The following is a 15,186-nucleotide window of genomic DNA, read 5'->3' as shown; positions in this document are numbered from 1 at the left end:
AAAATAGAATGGTAGTTGCCAGGAGCTGAGGATAGGGAGAAATGGGAAGGTGTTTAATGGATACAGAGTTTCAGTTTTGCAAGATGAAAGGAGTTTTATGGGTAGTGGTGATGTTTGCACAACAATGTGAACATAATACCACTGAACTGTGTATTTAAAATGGTTAACATGATAAATTTTGTTATGTGTATTTTATCCCACTCTAAAAAAAATTAGTTCCTTCTCTATTAATTTCTATGATGAAACCTCTCAGAGCCTGGAATGGCACCTTGTGTCTAGCATGCATCAATAAATGTGTAAGCAAATAGATGACCCGATCCAGAGTTGGAAGGTACCTTTGGTGAAACCCTCTACCCAGCCTGAATCCTTCCAGGTTGTAGGACACTCACTACCTCTTAAAGCATGTCATTTCTTCTTCATTAGAAAATTCTTCTTCACACCACCTTTAAGCTGAAATATGACTTCCCTGTAATATTTCCCCTTCCTTGGTGATCATAACTCTACCTTCCCGGCCCAGAGAGAACAGGTCAAATTTCTACCTCATCTGATCACCTTCATGCAATAAAAGACAGAGCTCTGTGCACTGGGAGGGTTAAAGCCTCACCCCAAATGCATCTTCTCCTGCAGAGAGGCAGTCCTTTTGCAGTTAAATCACACTAAAAATCCTCAAGAGGAATATCTGTTCCTGGTTTATTCCAAAGATGCACTAAATGGCAAGAACATGGAGGCGACACATGGACCCGAAGGAGCCTCCCTGTGGGAGGGGACTCCATCTCTGAAGAACAAGAACTATTTATCTTGGAGTAGAGAAATCTCTGAATGAGACACCACCTGTCTTGAAGACGATTCAATGGCAGAGGAAGCCTTATTCTGGGTCTAAGTCCATAGGATATAAGTTACAGCAAAGCAGATTTCAACTCAATTATTTAAAAAAGACCCTAAAACTGCAAGTACATAAAAACTCACAGAACAGTAGTAACTGTAGGAATCATTACTCTTAGGCCCCAGCTTGAACTTCATCGCCCTTTTGAATTCAGAAAATAAATACACACATGTACACATACACACACCCCACATGTCACACCAGGCATTGTGGCACCGTCCATGCCTGACATAAAACATTCTAGAAGTATTTCTGTTTTAATGCAGATACACATAGCACAACTAGTTTCAAAATTAAACAACAATGAAAACTGTCACTACTGACAAGGAACTATGCAAAGACTTTCGGTCTCAGGCCCTTGCTCACTCAGGAGTACCTTGAGACCTGTTTCTTCCTGTTCAGCTGCAGTCACGGTTCTAACCTGGTTCTTCTCACGGCTGGTATCCTCTGACCTTTTATGTCCTGGCAATGACTTCTATGCATTTTGGCAGTAACTGTCTGAATCTCTGATTCAACCCTGATCGCAGGCTCTCGGTCTTTCTCTCTCCTTTCATTCTTTCCTCGGATGGCCGCGGCTTCTGCCGCCTCTACCCTTCCTGGAGCAACCCGTGCTTTTCAAAAATGGCCATGCCGAAGGGGAACTAACACTCCCAGCCTGGAGCAGGTCTTGTCAATCTGATTTTTAAATGATGGAGGAGGAGATTTGAGGACAAAGCTCATGGTGGCATTACCGCTATCAGGGACGCTGCAAAGACCAAGTGAAAAGGGGAAAAGGCTCTTCTGAATGTGAGCACATTCACAGACTCTGAGGACAGAGAGGTATTTAAAGTGAACTGGAACAAACCTGCAACATCCGGTGCGTTCTGCCTTCAAAAATAGCTGCCAGTTAGAGAGGGTTATTTACATATTGATTTCATGCTAACTTTGTAATGGAATGTGCTGCCTGCCTGCCTGCCTGAGACCTAACAACTGTCATCATAATTTTTTCTAAAAATACAGTCAGAGAAAAACACTCATTGAACCCTCCACTGGAAAGTGACTGCAAAAGACCCCCGATCCCAAACCTGCTTGACAGACCACCGCCAAGGGCAGGGACACTCAGCCACTGTAACCGAGAAACATTTCACAGCGGCAGCTGGCCCTTCCCTTCTTCCAACCAGCCAGTATTTTCTGTCTTTCTAGAAAACCTGTCTTGGTCAAAGGTAAGAGTGCCGGGGAGTAGGGGTATGCCTCCCTGGAGCAGAGCAGCCTTTATAGAAACTCCAGCCGGCCTCTCTTCAGAAATAATGGATGAGAAAGGGGCCCGAGTGGCCTACCAGCCCCAGTGCTCCATCCTGGGAGCATTTCTGCCACGGTTTCTCCCGGCATCTCTCTACCAAGGATCCCCACTTCTCGCGCCTCCTAATAGCCAGCTTCTAGAGATTCTCACTTGGGCTGTTTCCGAACCCCTCCCCAACTCACCCCACCCCCACCCCAGGTTTGTCTCTGTGGATCCTACAGAGCTGAGCCCAGGCAGTTCTGTCGTCGCTCCCGAGTGCAATATTAGCAATTTAAATGCATCTTTGCCAGGCCTGATGGAGCTGATTCGGTTGTGATCCTGGGCATATGGATGGCATATTTGCTGCGAGCTAGGTGAGACGCGTCCCAGAAGGGCCGCTGCCAGCCCCCGCAGCCGCCTTCTCCTGCTCCCGGGCGGCTGGGGCTGGCCGCGGAGCCGAGAAACCGGCCAGATCCAGGCTAACTGCGGCCCACTTTGTTTCCAGCCGGCCCCCGCTGCTGGGGACAAATCTTTCATTCATGAACAGGGGCTTGTTAGGCCAACTCCGGACTCTAAAGCCACTTAATTAAATTGTGGAAAGTTCCTTGGTCTGGGTGGGAAATTTGCACACAAAGACCCGGGGTCCTCGCTCCCTCCAACCGGGAGCGCCGCCACAAAACCCGGCCCGGCCTCCCCCCGGGCCCGCGCCCCTGCCCCTCCGCTCCCCGCGCCCCCTCCACCGCTGCCGCGGCAGCGAAAGCGGCGCCCCCTCATTAGAGGGCGTTTGTTAGGGAATGTTTTCCCAGCGATTCACTGACGGGCCTTTCATTCCTCCCTCCGCAATCAAGGGCGGCAAGTGCAGCCTGAGAGCCCTCCACGGCCTGATTGCTGAAAGAATTTCCAAAAGGAAAGAGTGTAAACAGGTACATTGAAAAAGCCTCTTTTCAACAATTATGTAAACATTCCAAACACTATTTGAAAACTTTCACAGTGGAACTGTCAAGTCGGAGCATTCTTGTTTAATTGCAGGGGCACAATGGTGGCTCTGGGGCTACCCCAGCTTCCCCCAGACCCTGCAGAGCTTAGCGGGACGTGGGGGGCCCGAAGATAAAGAAGTCACAGGGAGACAAGTGCGCTTCACTCTCCGGCCCACGGCATCTTTCCCTGTGTGTTCTTGCTCCCTTGGCCTCCAGAAGAACACCCTGGAAACAGGGAGGCGCCTTCTTTCTCCTGGCTGGATTTCTCCAGGACCTGGGCCCCTGGTCTGCACAGAGGGTCGGTTGATGATCGGGATGCAACTAGATGGAAACTTCTGTGTCATTTAAGGGTTTCTCCAAAGCACCAAATGACCATTCTGAGATACCAGGCAAATTGTTGGCAACGTTTTCCCTCCCCGTTAGAATGTTACTGGCTGGCCTCTCCGACCTCTCCTTTTCTGACTCTAGGTTGCTACTGGCCAAAAGTTTCCTCCTTTTCCATGCAGCTCAAAGTCTGCTGATTCACTAACTTAACTACCAATGACCCTGATTACTAGGAGTTGGAAGAGTTTAGGCCACACATGCAAACCGCTTTATCTGGTATTTCATGGAGACACCGAGGTCTCAGTTCACTTTTATACATATTTTTCTCAGAATCTGTTTAGCCAGTCTCCAGTCATTTGGGGTCTGGTCAGCCTGTAACCACCAAGGCTGGCAGGTTGTATCTGAATAGGAACCGTGGTTGCGACAAGTGGGATGTGATTTGTTTCCATTTTTGTTTTTTTAAAACTCTATTTTGTTAAAAGCTGGGGAGGGGGCAGTGTAAATATTCAACAGGAAGGGATTGGCATATCAACACAATGAAGTCTTACAAATGTGTAATATGAAGGCCATGTAAAGATATGGAAAATATTTATAAAACAACGTAAAAAAGGAAGCCACAAAATCCGCACTGTACTGGCAAATGCAAGAAAACATGTCTGTATGTGGCAAAGGACTAGAAAGGACATGCCAGAATGAAAACACGTGTTCTGGGGAATGGAAGTACCAGCACGTTTTACTTCCCAAGCATATATCTTTAATGTTGTCACATTGTTTTGTCAAGACAAGGTCTGGGAATGCTGGAAAGCACCTGTGTACATACAGGGTTGCACATAAAAGGCCACCCCAGTAGCCCGCAGGGAGAAATACACACCAGCCCACAGCACTCTGCATCCCTACCAAGGATGTAGATCAGAGCTTCCAGGTAAATTCCTCAGGTCTAAAGAGGAGCTAAGGCTTGCTTGCTTGCTGAGTCCCCAGGAGGCAGACACAGAATCAAAACTACAAGATAAATCAGATATGTGTTTTGTAGAAATGGTTATGCTCAACAGGGTTACTGGCAAAGCAGGGGCCAGAGAGAAAATAACTTATCTCCATCCCAGGGGTTCCACTGAACACAGCAGAGGCTCAAAGAGTGAATGTGTCTATTTCCTAGGCTTATTCCATTTGACTAAAGTCAGCACTTACTATGCATCTACTCTGTGCCAGAGTCTGTTCTACATGCTGGCCCTGTGAGGCCATAGAGTAATCTTAATCCCAAAAAGTTAATTCGTAATGAAGTGTAGAACCAACATCTTTAAAAATGTGTGTGAGTTAACTGAATTTTTACAAGGGTGCCAAGACAACTCAATGGGGGAAAGAATAGACTTTTTAACAAATGACACTGGGATAACTGGATAGCCATATAAAAAAGAATGCTTTTGGACCCCTACCTCACACCATATACAAAATTGCCTCGAAATGGATCAAAGGCATAAATGTAAGAGCTAAAACTACAAAACTCTAAGAAGAAAACAGACACAAACCTTTATGACCTTAGAGTAGTCAATGGTTTATTAAATAAGACACCACAAAGCATAAACAACAAAAGAAAAAATAGGTAAATTAGACTTGATCAAAATTTGAAATTTTTTACTTCAAAGGACACTATCAAGAAAGTAAAAAGACAACTCATGGAATAGGCAAAACTATTTGCAAATCATACATCTGATAAGATTATTCAGGATGTATAAAGAACTCTTACAATGCAACAATAAAAGACAAATAACCCAATTAAATAATGAGTAAATAATCTGAATAGGTATTTGTTCAATGGAGATAACAAATTAAACAAATGCACAATAATCAAATAAAGGGATGCTCAACATAATTAGTTATTAAAGAAAGGCAACTAAAAACCACAGTGAGATACTACTTCACACCCACTAGTATAGCTATAATCAAAAAGATAGACAATGAGAAATGTTGGTGAGGATATGGAGAAACTGGAACTCTCATTGCTGATGGAGATGTAAAATGATATAGCCATTATGGAAAACAGTTCAACAGTTTCTCAAAAAGTTAAACACACAGTTAGCCTATGACCTGGCAATTGCAACCAAGATAATTGAAAACATATGTCCACACAAAACTTGTACATAAATGTTCACAGTGGCATTATTCATAATAGCCAAGAATTATAAACAACCTAAATGTTCATCAACTAATCAACTGACAAACAAAATGTGTCATGTCCATACAATGGAACATTATTCAGCCATTAAAAGGAGTGAAGTACTGATTCATGCTGTAAGCGAGACACACACAAAAAGCCACACATTATAGCATTTTATTTCTATGAAATATCCAGAATGCAAATCCATACAGACAAAGTAGATTAGTGGTTGCCAGGGGCTGGGGAGAAGTAGAAAAGGAAAGTGACTACAAAAGGGTACAGGGTTCCTTTTGTGAGTGGGAAGAATACTCTGAAATGAGATAGTAGTGATGGTTGTACAGCCCTGTGACTATACCTAAACCACTCAGTTGTGCATTTCAAAAGGTATATTAGTCCGTTTTTACACTGCTGATAAAGACATACCTGAGACTGGGCAATTTACAAAAGAAAGAGGTTTAACTGACTTACAGTTTCACGTGGCTGAGGAGGGCTCACAATCAGAAAGTAAGGAGGAGCAAGTTACATCTTATATGGATGGCAGCGGGCAAAGAGAGAGCTTGTGCAGAGAAACTCCCATTTTCAAAACCATCAGATCTCATGAGATTCATTCACTATCATGAGGACAGCATGGGAAAGACCTGCCCCCAAGATTCAGTGATTCATTCATCTCCCACCAGGTCCCTCCCACAACATGTGGGAGTTATGGGAGCTACAAGATGAGATTTGTATAAGGACACAGAGCCAAACCATATCAAAAGTATACATTTTATGGTATGGGATATACCTCAGTTTTGTTTTGAAAGGTCTGCAAACTATAAAGCACCACTCACAATACAATTTCTGTAGCAGAGCAAGGGGTATTACACGAAGTTCAGAATGCTCATCTGCCTAATTAATTCCCGAGACCCTTCTCAGTCTTCATGGCAGTAGGTCACCAGGATAAGCTGGCCATGGTGGGTGGTCTGTGCCAGGCCTCGGGAGCCTAACTGGGGCTTCTGTGTGCCCCTGGTCCTCCAGAAGGAACTGGGGCACATGCATTCTGGATCTGCTGAGCCCTACTAGGACAGGAGAATGAAGACATTACAAATAATCCTGCCTGGAAAAGCCCACACAGACTGGAAGGCTGAAGACATGGAGTCCAAAGCAGAGGGCTTGGGCTAGAATTCCAGGAACAGAGACTCAGCAAGTGATCCTGAGCAGACACCACCCCTCCTTTAGTCCCCTAATTTCTTTCATCAGGTTAGGCCAGATTGTGTCGTGAGACTCTTTTTTTTTTTTGAAACAGAGCCTTGCTTTGTCACCCAGGCTGGAGTGCAGTGGCACAGTCTCGGCTCACTGCAACCTCTGCCTCCTGGATTCAAGTGATTCTCGTGCCTCAGCCTCTCACGTAACTGGGATTATAGGCACCCGCCACCACATCTGGCTGATTTCTGTATTTTCAATAGAGACGGGATTTCACCATGTTGCTCGGCTGGTCTTGAAGCCTGACCTCAAGTGATTCACCTGCCTCAGCCTCCCAAAGTGCTGGGATTACAGGCGTGAGCCACTGTGCCTGGCCTGTGCCTTGAGGTTCTGATGAGAGGCTCTTCCTCTCATTCTGTGGCTCTGCAATAGCAACCAAAGCCGGTAGGGTCCCTAGACTCCAAGCACAGCCCTGCTAGAGGAGAGGCCCTTTGCTTCCCTGGGACAGGCCTGCTGCAGTGACTGGTTTGGGGCCCCAGGAGCGGCACTGGTTTCAGACTGCTTCCAGGCCGTGGGTCCACCCACACCCTATTGGCTTCCCAAGCCACATCCCAGGATTCTACCTCAGGTTTTGAACCTGGTTCTGTACATGAGCCTGATTTTGAACCTCTGGTGCTCTGTATGAACTGCTTACTATGGCTGCAACCAGAATCCAGCCCACACTTCAGATCACAGCAGAAGTCCAATCTGTTTTTGACCATAGTCTTCTGAACTCTGGCCTAGCCTGACCAGAGTGGCTGGTACTTAGTGCTCGGAAGGAGCCTGGGCTCCAGCTCATCCGTACATGAAGGTAACCTGAGCTAGAGTCTATGTCAACTGACCTCAGGCTATGTCTCTGACTTCCTCCCAGTATTCCCACCTTCCTTCATCCCACTCTGACCACACTGGCCTCCTTGTGTATTCTTGAATAGGTCAAGTAGGTCCCATTTCAGGGCTGGAACAGTTCCCTCCCTAGTCCCATGGCTAGCTTCCTTACTTCATTCAGTTCTCTGCTCACATATAACCTTCTTGCAGTAGTTGTCTCTGACCACCCTTATAAAATAGCACCCCTGTCACATTCCGTCCCTGTATCCTGCTTTACTTTTCCTTCTTTATGTGCTTTTGGTCTGTAACCCTCCCAGAACGGAAGCTCCATAAGGACTGGACTTTGTTTTGTCCACTGCTGTATCCTGAGCACCTAAGAGTGCCTGGCACCTAGCTGGCACTGGATACATATCTGCTAATAAATGAATGAATGATCGAGTAAATGAATGAACAAATGAATATTTTGTCCCATTGGAAGCTAACAACTAACAGTGAGAATAGCATATTATGGCTTTTCTCTGACTCTAAGAAATTGAAAGCACAAGAACAACAAATGACTTTTCTATGTTTGCAAAGAGTTGGGGTGAAAAAAGAACTTGGAGAGGGTGGGCCTTGGTGCCCACGCCATGACTGGAAAGCCATCCTTTCTACTCTGTGTGAAATACCCTGTTTGGAGACATCCTGTATGATTTACAGAAGAACAGCAGAGCCCATGAAGCCAGCCCAGGGCTGGAACAGGAGCAGGATCTAAAGAGTTAACAGAGCTTCTACAGGGAGGAGCTCAGAAGTGTCTCAGCACCTGCTGTGCAAATGGCCCAGGGTATGCCTTCCATCAAGCAAGCCCTCAGAGACAGACTGCTATGAATACACCTGGGACCATGCTCTACCTTGCTGGTCCTTGAGCAGGTCAAAGAGTCTTTGGAAATTCCAGAGCATGAATCCAGAACGCCTACGTCCTAGGTCTAGCCCCCACCACCCCTCACATTTAGGACAATTGGACAAGGATGTCTGTGCTGACTACCTTAGAAAGGGAACTAAAACACCTACGTCACGTGTTTCAAACAATAGGTCACACGGATGGGCCCCTGCCTTCATTTGGAGAGGTGAGGTGGGGCTGTGGAAACGTCACTGGGTTTGGAGATTTTTGTGAAGTTCCAGTTCTCATCACTTACAAGCTCTGTGAGGGACAAGCCTCCTAATTCTTCTGAACCTTTATTTTCTCAACCATTATATTCTCAACTAATAAACCTCACCTCACAGGGATGCTGTGAGGATTTCAGGAACTGAAGTTTCATAGTCAGTTGAAGGTCAATGTGATCTGTTGGAGTGTGATATGCTTTGTGCACCTGACGAGCTTAGGAATTCACATGAATAATAAAAGAAGAAGGAAACTAATCAAAACTGAGAACACTCTCTGTGCCTCAATTTTCTCATCTGTAAAGTGGGAGTAATAGAGCCTATCACACAGGATAGTTGTAAAATGCAACATATATAAAGTGCGTATATATATATATATATATATATATATATATGGTGCATGGTAAGCTCTTAGTAGAGGTTAACTATTACTGTTGTTGCTATTATTAGGACTGTCATGTACCAGCATTCTATTCTATAAATAATAAAATATCAACAATGAGATATTGACATATGAGTCTCTGCTCCAGCAATGTCGATTATCCATTCCCCATTTACTCTCCATCCCAGGAGGCCTGTCAGGAAGGAATGGCTAATTCGACATTTTAGCTCCTTCCCTGAACATCTCAACCAAAAACTGGTTTCGGTTTCTATATGTAAAAAGCATTTAAGGACTAAAACATTATATTGCCTTTCCATGACAAGAAAAGTTTGCTGATTTACATCTCTGTGTGAATCAGTAAGGAAATAGGAAGCCGTGAAATAACTGGTTTAATAAAAGTTAACTGCTCATGAGGTGTCCAGCCTAGTAATGCCAATAATCTTTGGAGGAAAGGACAAATGCCTGCACCCACAGGTTGCTTTTAACTATAGAAGAAGGACAGATGCATTCTCTGTGCATCAGAAGACAAAGCGAGGGTCAGGCCTGCAGATAAAAAAAAAAAAAGGCAGATTGCCGTTCAATATTAAAAAGTACTTTCTACCAAAATAGCTGCCTGGAAATGTAATGGCCTGACTCAGGAGGCAGGGTGTTCCCTGTCACTGGATGTGATGAAGTGGACACTTCTGCTGCAGAGGAGATGAATACATTGGATAAAGGTCTGAGTTACATTACTTTTAAGGTTCCTTCCAATTCTAAGATTCTGTGGCTCTCTACATCCATAAATTACCTACATAGGAGAGAAGAAAGCCACCCTGGTCCGAATCTCAGATCACGTTTATATGCACAGAAAACTAAAGGTGTTCATGGTGACTTTTGCCTACTTCCATTGCACCAGCCAAAGGAATATAAGGACCTCTTTCCTTCCCCCTCCAATTGAGGGATCAGAGCTTTGTCTCTCCCCGTCAGGAGGCCTTCTGTCACCACACCCTCCCTGCAGGTGAGGAATACTTAGAAGGCCATGGTTCTGCTGCTCAGCCCAGCTCAGCTGGGTACCACTTCATTCATTCCACAAATGCTTCGTGAGCATCTATTTTTGTTTTTGTTTTTGGTTGTCATTGTTATTGTTTTTCCAGATACTATGCTGGGTGCTGGGGATACTGAGTCAAATAAGATATGATCCCTGCCCTCAGAAAACCTATAGAATGACGGGACATCCATGAAAGTCAATTGGATGTCATAGTACAGTGTCATTGAGGCAGATAAAAGGTGCTCTGAGGAGGGATATCTAACCTGGACTGGAAAGGCTTCCTGGATGAGGTGACTCAGGCTGAATTACAGAGGTACCGTAAGAGTTAGCTAGAACAGTGCTGTCCAGTGGAATCTTCTGTAGTGATGGCAATGTTCTATGATCTACTTATACAGTACCTACTAGCCACGTGAGGTAACTGAGCACTTGAAATGTGGCTCATGCAACTGGGGAACTGAACTGTTCATTTTATTAAAGTTAAAATGTGTCTATATTGGCCAGAATAGATAGGCAAAGGGTGAGAGAAGGCTGTTACAGATAAAGGACAGAGAACAGAAATGTGCAAGGGCACAGCACCTGGAAGGCATGACGAGGCAGCCAGTGAGGGGCCAGAGGAAGGGGTCTGTGGGCCTGTGGTGGGGGATGAGATAGAGACTGGTCAGCAGCCAGCTCCTGAAAGTCCTGGTGTGTGAAGCTAAAGACTTTGAACTTCCCATTTATCCTGAATTTCTTATTTTTTTTTCTTTAGTGACGGGGTCTTGCTCTGTCATCCAGGTTGGAGTATAGTGGTGCAATCACAGCTCACTGCAGCCTCAAACTCCTGGGCTCATGAAACCTGCCTGCCTCAGCCTCCCAAAGTGCTGGGATTACAGGTGTGAGCCACCAAGCCTGGCCCTAAGGTTTTAAGTAGAGAATTATAAAGTTAATTTGTGTTTTAGAAATATCACTGCAACAACAGTGTGGAGAATGGATTGTGGGAGAGGCCGTGGGCCAGGGGAACAGCTTGAGGAGGCTGCTGAGAGCCAGAGCTGCTGAATGGCTCACAACAGAGCTAAGCACGGGCAGGGGGAAAGAAAAGGGTGAGGGCCCCACTCTCATCTGACTCGGGACTTCTATTGCTGATCAGACCTACTGACGGGGCGAGGACACAGCTGGGATGAGATCCCACCCAGGTGCCTGGCCTAGAGGGCAGGTGGATGCCATGGCATGGAACTCCCAGGGAGGGGGATTGTGGGCAGAGTCACTAAGGGCATGTGTATTGAGTCATCAGAAGAGAGCACAGAATGGAGCCCTGGAGAAGGGAGACATTTAAAAGGTGGACCAAGAAAACAAGTCCACGAAGGATACAGAAAAAAAAAAAAAATTAGAGAGGCAAAAAGAAATCCAGAAGATGAGTGTCACAGAGACAGGGTGGAGAGAGTTTCTAGGGAGGAATAGTCAAGAGTGTCAAATGCCATATGAGCATTAAAAGGGTGACAGTGAACTTAGCAATTAGGAGGCGAGGGTGGGGTGGGAGCAAATTTAGTGGAGCACTGGGGGTCTTAACATTGATCTGGATTTGACAAATGAGACTTGTTTCTTCCTGAGATCATCTGCTCCCTGGAGACACAGGGCCCAGTGGCTTTTAAACATTTTTGAGTCACAAATGCCTTTGACAATCTAATGAAAGCTATGTCTCCTGTCTCCAGGAAACTTCACTGACAAATAAAATGCTGTGTTTCATTTCAAGGACCCCCTAAAGCTCATCCACGAACCCCCTGGTTTTAAAAAAGTCAAAATTACTTAGTTCCTATTTGCTGAGTTCTGGCTGCAGAGATCTGAATTCTAACCAAATCATCTGCTTCCTGGGAATCTAAACCTAGACAGAAATCTTCAATTCCTCCATCTCCTGGGGCCCTCTAGCCTCAGCTCCAGCCTGGTTCATTCACATTTCCAGGCTTATTGTCTTGCTTCCTGTCAATCAACTCTAAATCATTACACAAATTAACATCTCTAAAGCCCACCTCAGCAGCCTCTGCCTGGATATGTGTAACTAGTGTTTCCCAGGGTCCTCAGCCTGGGGTACAAAGAGGTCACTACAGCAGTTATAGAACTGGGAGAATTGCCTGCCACCCCTGCACAAGGCCAGTGGGTGGAGCAAGGCTTTCCTCTGACATTTGAGGGCTTGTAGCCCAGGACCACGTGTCACTGTCCCTTCCCACCAAACATCTTGGTTCACAGACCTCTTTTGGCCCTCTCTTCTAGTTTTCGAACATACCTAGGTATAAATGAATTCGCTGAAGTTTCAAAGCTTGTTCCCAGTTTAGGGGATACCCCCAGAAGAAAGGTAAAATCAATGTGTTTTTTCAGAAGAAAAGAGGGAGAATGGCTGGAGATACAGAAAGAAGGGAGGCAGACAGGCAGGCAGGAGGAAGGAAGGGAAGAATAAAGGAAGGAAGGAAGGAAGGAAGGAAGGGAGGGAGGGAGGGAGAGAAGGAAGAGGGGTCATCTTGTTGCTAAATCTTGGATCTTAAATCAACCTTAGTTGTAAAACCTTTACAGAGTAAAGTTGCCAAAATCCCACTCACAATTCTGCTATTACCACAACTAATGATAATAGTAACAGCCACAACCTCACATGTTACTGTTCTGTGTTTTTTTTTTTTAATAAAAAAATGTATACAGTTAAGGTGTACAATGAGATGTTTGATATACATACACATAGTGGAATGATTACTGCAGTCAAGCAAATTAACATATTCATCTCACATAGTTACGGTGGGTGTGCATGCACACGAACATGTGTGTGTGTGTGTGATGAGAGCACCTGAAATCTACTCTCAGCGAATTTTCAGTATCCAGCACAGTATTATTAAGTACAGTCATCATGCTGTGCAGTAGCTCTCTAGACATTCGTCCTACATAACTACAACTTTGCACCCTTTGACCAATCTCTCCCCATTTCCCCACCTCCCTGCCCCTGGTAACCATGGTTCTCCTGCCTCCTGGACAGAGGAGAGTCCCCTAGCAGAACTAAAGTGAATGGCAATTCTAGCAAGCTTACACTTGGCTACTTTTCCTGAAAGCTTGGGAAAGCCAGCAAACTCCCCCATAAATCCACCCTAAACAAATTCACACATGAATTCCAGAATGCTATCTGTTACAACTTACAGTTGCGTCAATACAGGATGGAGCTCCCCAGACGGTGCTGGCTGTTGAGTGCTGCAGCGAGTGCGATATTGGCCCTTTAGATTTCACAGACACCCTCTCCAAGTACAAACACACACTCACACACACACAGACACATGCGCGCCTACTCCATCGCGGGCTGTGTGGTGTGTGCAGTCAGCAGCCGTGTGGAGAATGTGAAATCACACCTCGCTCTCCTTCCGAGGCAGTGAGATCTTTATTGGTTTGGGAACTGCAACAGTTTGCGTGCTGAGAGGGTGCAGGAGGTTTCCAAGCACCCCATGTGGAGTTTGGTGCTTTGGCACCGTTCACATGGTTCCCATTTTGCCAGATCCTTTCTAGAGGCTCCTTCCGCACAGCCTGGGGAAGGCCCTCAACAGAACATAATGTAAATCTGTGGCTCTTGTTAGTGTTCTTATAGATAATACATAGGTTCGTTCAACATTTGACAGTTCACACAGATTATTTATATTTCTTTTTTTTTTTTTTTTTTTTTTTGAGACGGAGTTTTGCTCTGTCGCCCGGCTGGAGTGCAGTGGCCGGATCTCAGCTCACTACAAGCTCCGCCTTCCGGTTCACGCCATTCTCCTGCCTCAGCCTCCGAGTAGCTGGGACTACAGGCGCCCGCCACCTCGCCCGGCTAGTTTTTTGTATTTTTAGTAGAGACGGGGTTTCACCGTGTTAGCCAGGATGGTCTCGATCTCCTGACCTCGTGATCCACCCGTCTCGGCCTCCCAAAGTGCTGGGATTACAGGCTTGAGCCACCGCGCCCGGCCACCCTGCTTGCTGCTCAAGAGGCACTAGGAGGGATCCCACACAGGAATTATTGACCCTGGTTTGTAGGGGAGGAAAGTGAAGTGCAGAGAAGTCAAATAACTTGCTCAAGGTCAAGTACAAAGAAGTCAAATGACTTGCCCAAGGTATTAAGTGGCAAAGCTGAAACCAAAATCCGGGCTTCGAGATCAGGGGCCTTTCCCCTGACTCGCCCTTATCATAATCATAATCTTAAGCTATCTTTACATTTATTGGTAACTTTACAGCACAAAAAGTCACCTACAGAATTCCATATGGTGTTTCATTCTGCTCCTTGAATTAATACTAAGACTATGTAACATTTTCTATTTATTGCACACAGATCTTTATTGTCCTCTCAAGCCTAAGAATTAGGGAACTGTTAGCTAGAAATGAATTTGTGTTTTATGGCAACACTGATAAAATACTGTTGGAGAGCAAGTGATGATGTCATCATGTGGCCTCGGGTTTCAGCTTCACTATTCTATTCGCATGACCTTGAGCAATTCTCTTCATATAAACAAGGGAAAAGTTACAGTCAGTGGGCTCCAGAGACATGATCTTAGGTTGGAATTCCAGCTCCATCACTTACTAGCTGTGCCACCTTGGAGAAGATCCCTAACCACTCCTAGCCTCTGTTTCCTCATTTGCGGAATGGGGATAACAGTAGTACTCTGTCATGGGGGTGTGTATTAGTCTGCCAGGGTTGCCATAACAAATACCATAACCTGGGCAACTTGAACAACAGGAATTGTCTCATAGTTCTGGAGCCTGGAAGACTAAGATCAAGGTGTCGGCAGGGTTGGTTCCTTCAAGGGACCTTCTCCTTGGCTTGCAGATGACCATGTTCTCACCACGTCCTCGTGGGGGCTTTCCGATGCATGCACATCCTCGGTGCCTGTGTGTGTGCAAATTTCCTCTTATAAACACCAGTTGGATTGGATTAGGGCCCACCCTAAAGGCCTCATCTTAACTCAGTTACCTCCTTAAGGGCTCCCATCTCCAAATACAGCCACATTCTGGGGTGCTGGGGGTTAGGG

The 15,186-nt window shown here is 45.5% G+C and overlaps 1 long non-coding RNA gene across 1 annotated transcript; it reads left to right on the top strand.

Moving 5' to 3' along the window:
* The first annotated feature begins 1,457 nt into the window (after positions 1–1,457).
* Positions 1,458–2,743, top strand: LOC117092837. Its single transcript, XR_004440933.1, has 3 exons — positions 1,458–2,085; positions 2,453–2,515; positions 2,647–2,743. It is a non-coding gene; the product is annotated as an uncharacterized LOC117092837 (long non-coding RNA).
* Positions 2,744–15,186: the final 12,443 nt, after the last annotated feature.

Source organism: Trachypithecus francoisi, unplaced genomic scaffold, assembly GCF_009764315.1.
Source record: "Trachypithecus francoisi isolate TF-2019V2 unplaced genomic scaffold, Tfra_2.0 Lachesis_group12, whole genome shotgun sequence".
NCBI lineage: Eukaryota > Metazoa > Chordata > Mammalia > Primates > Cercopithecidae > Trachypithecus > Trachypithecus francoisi.
This window is presented reverse-complemented; position numbering and strand designations above follow the sequence as displayed.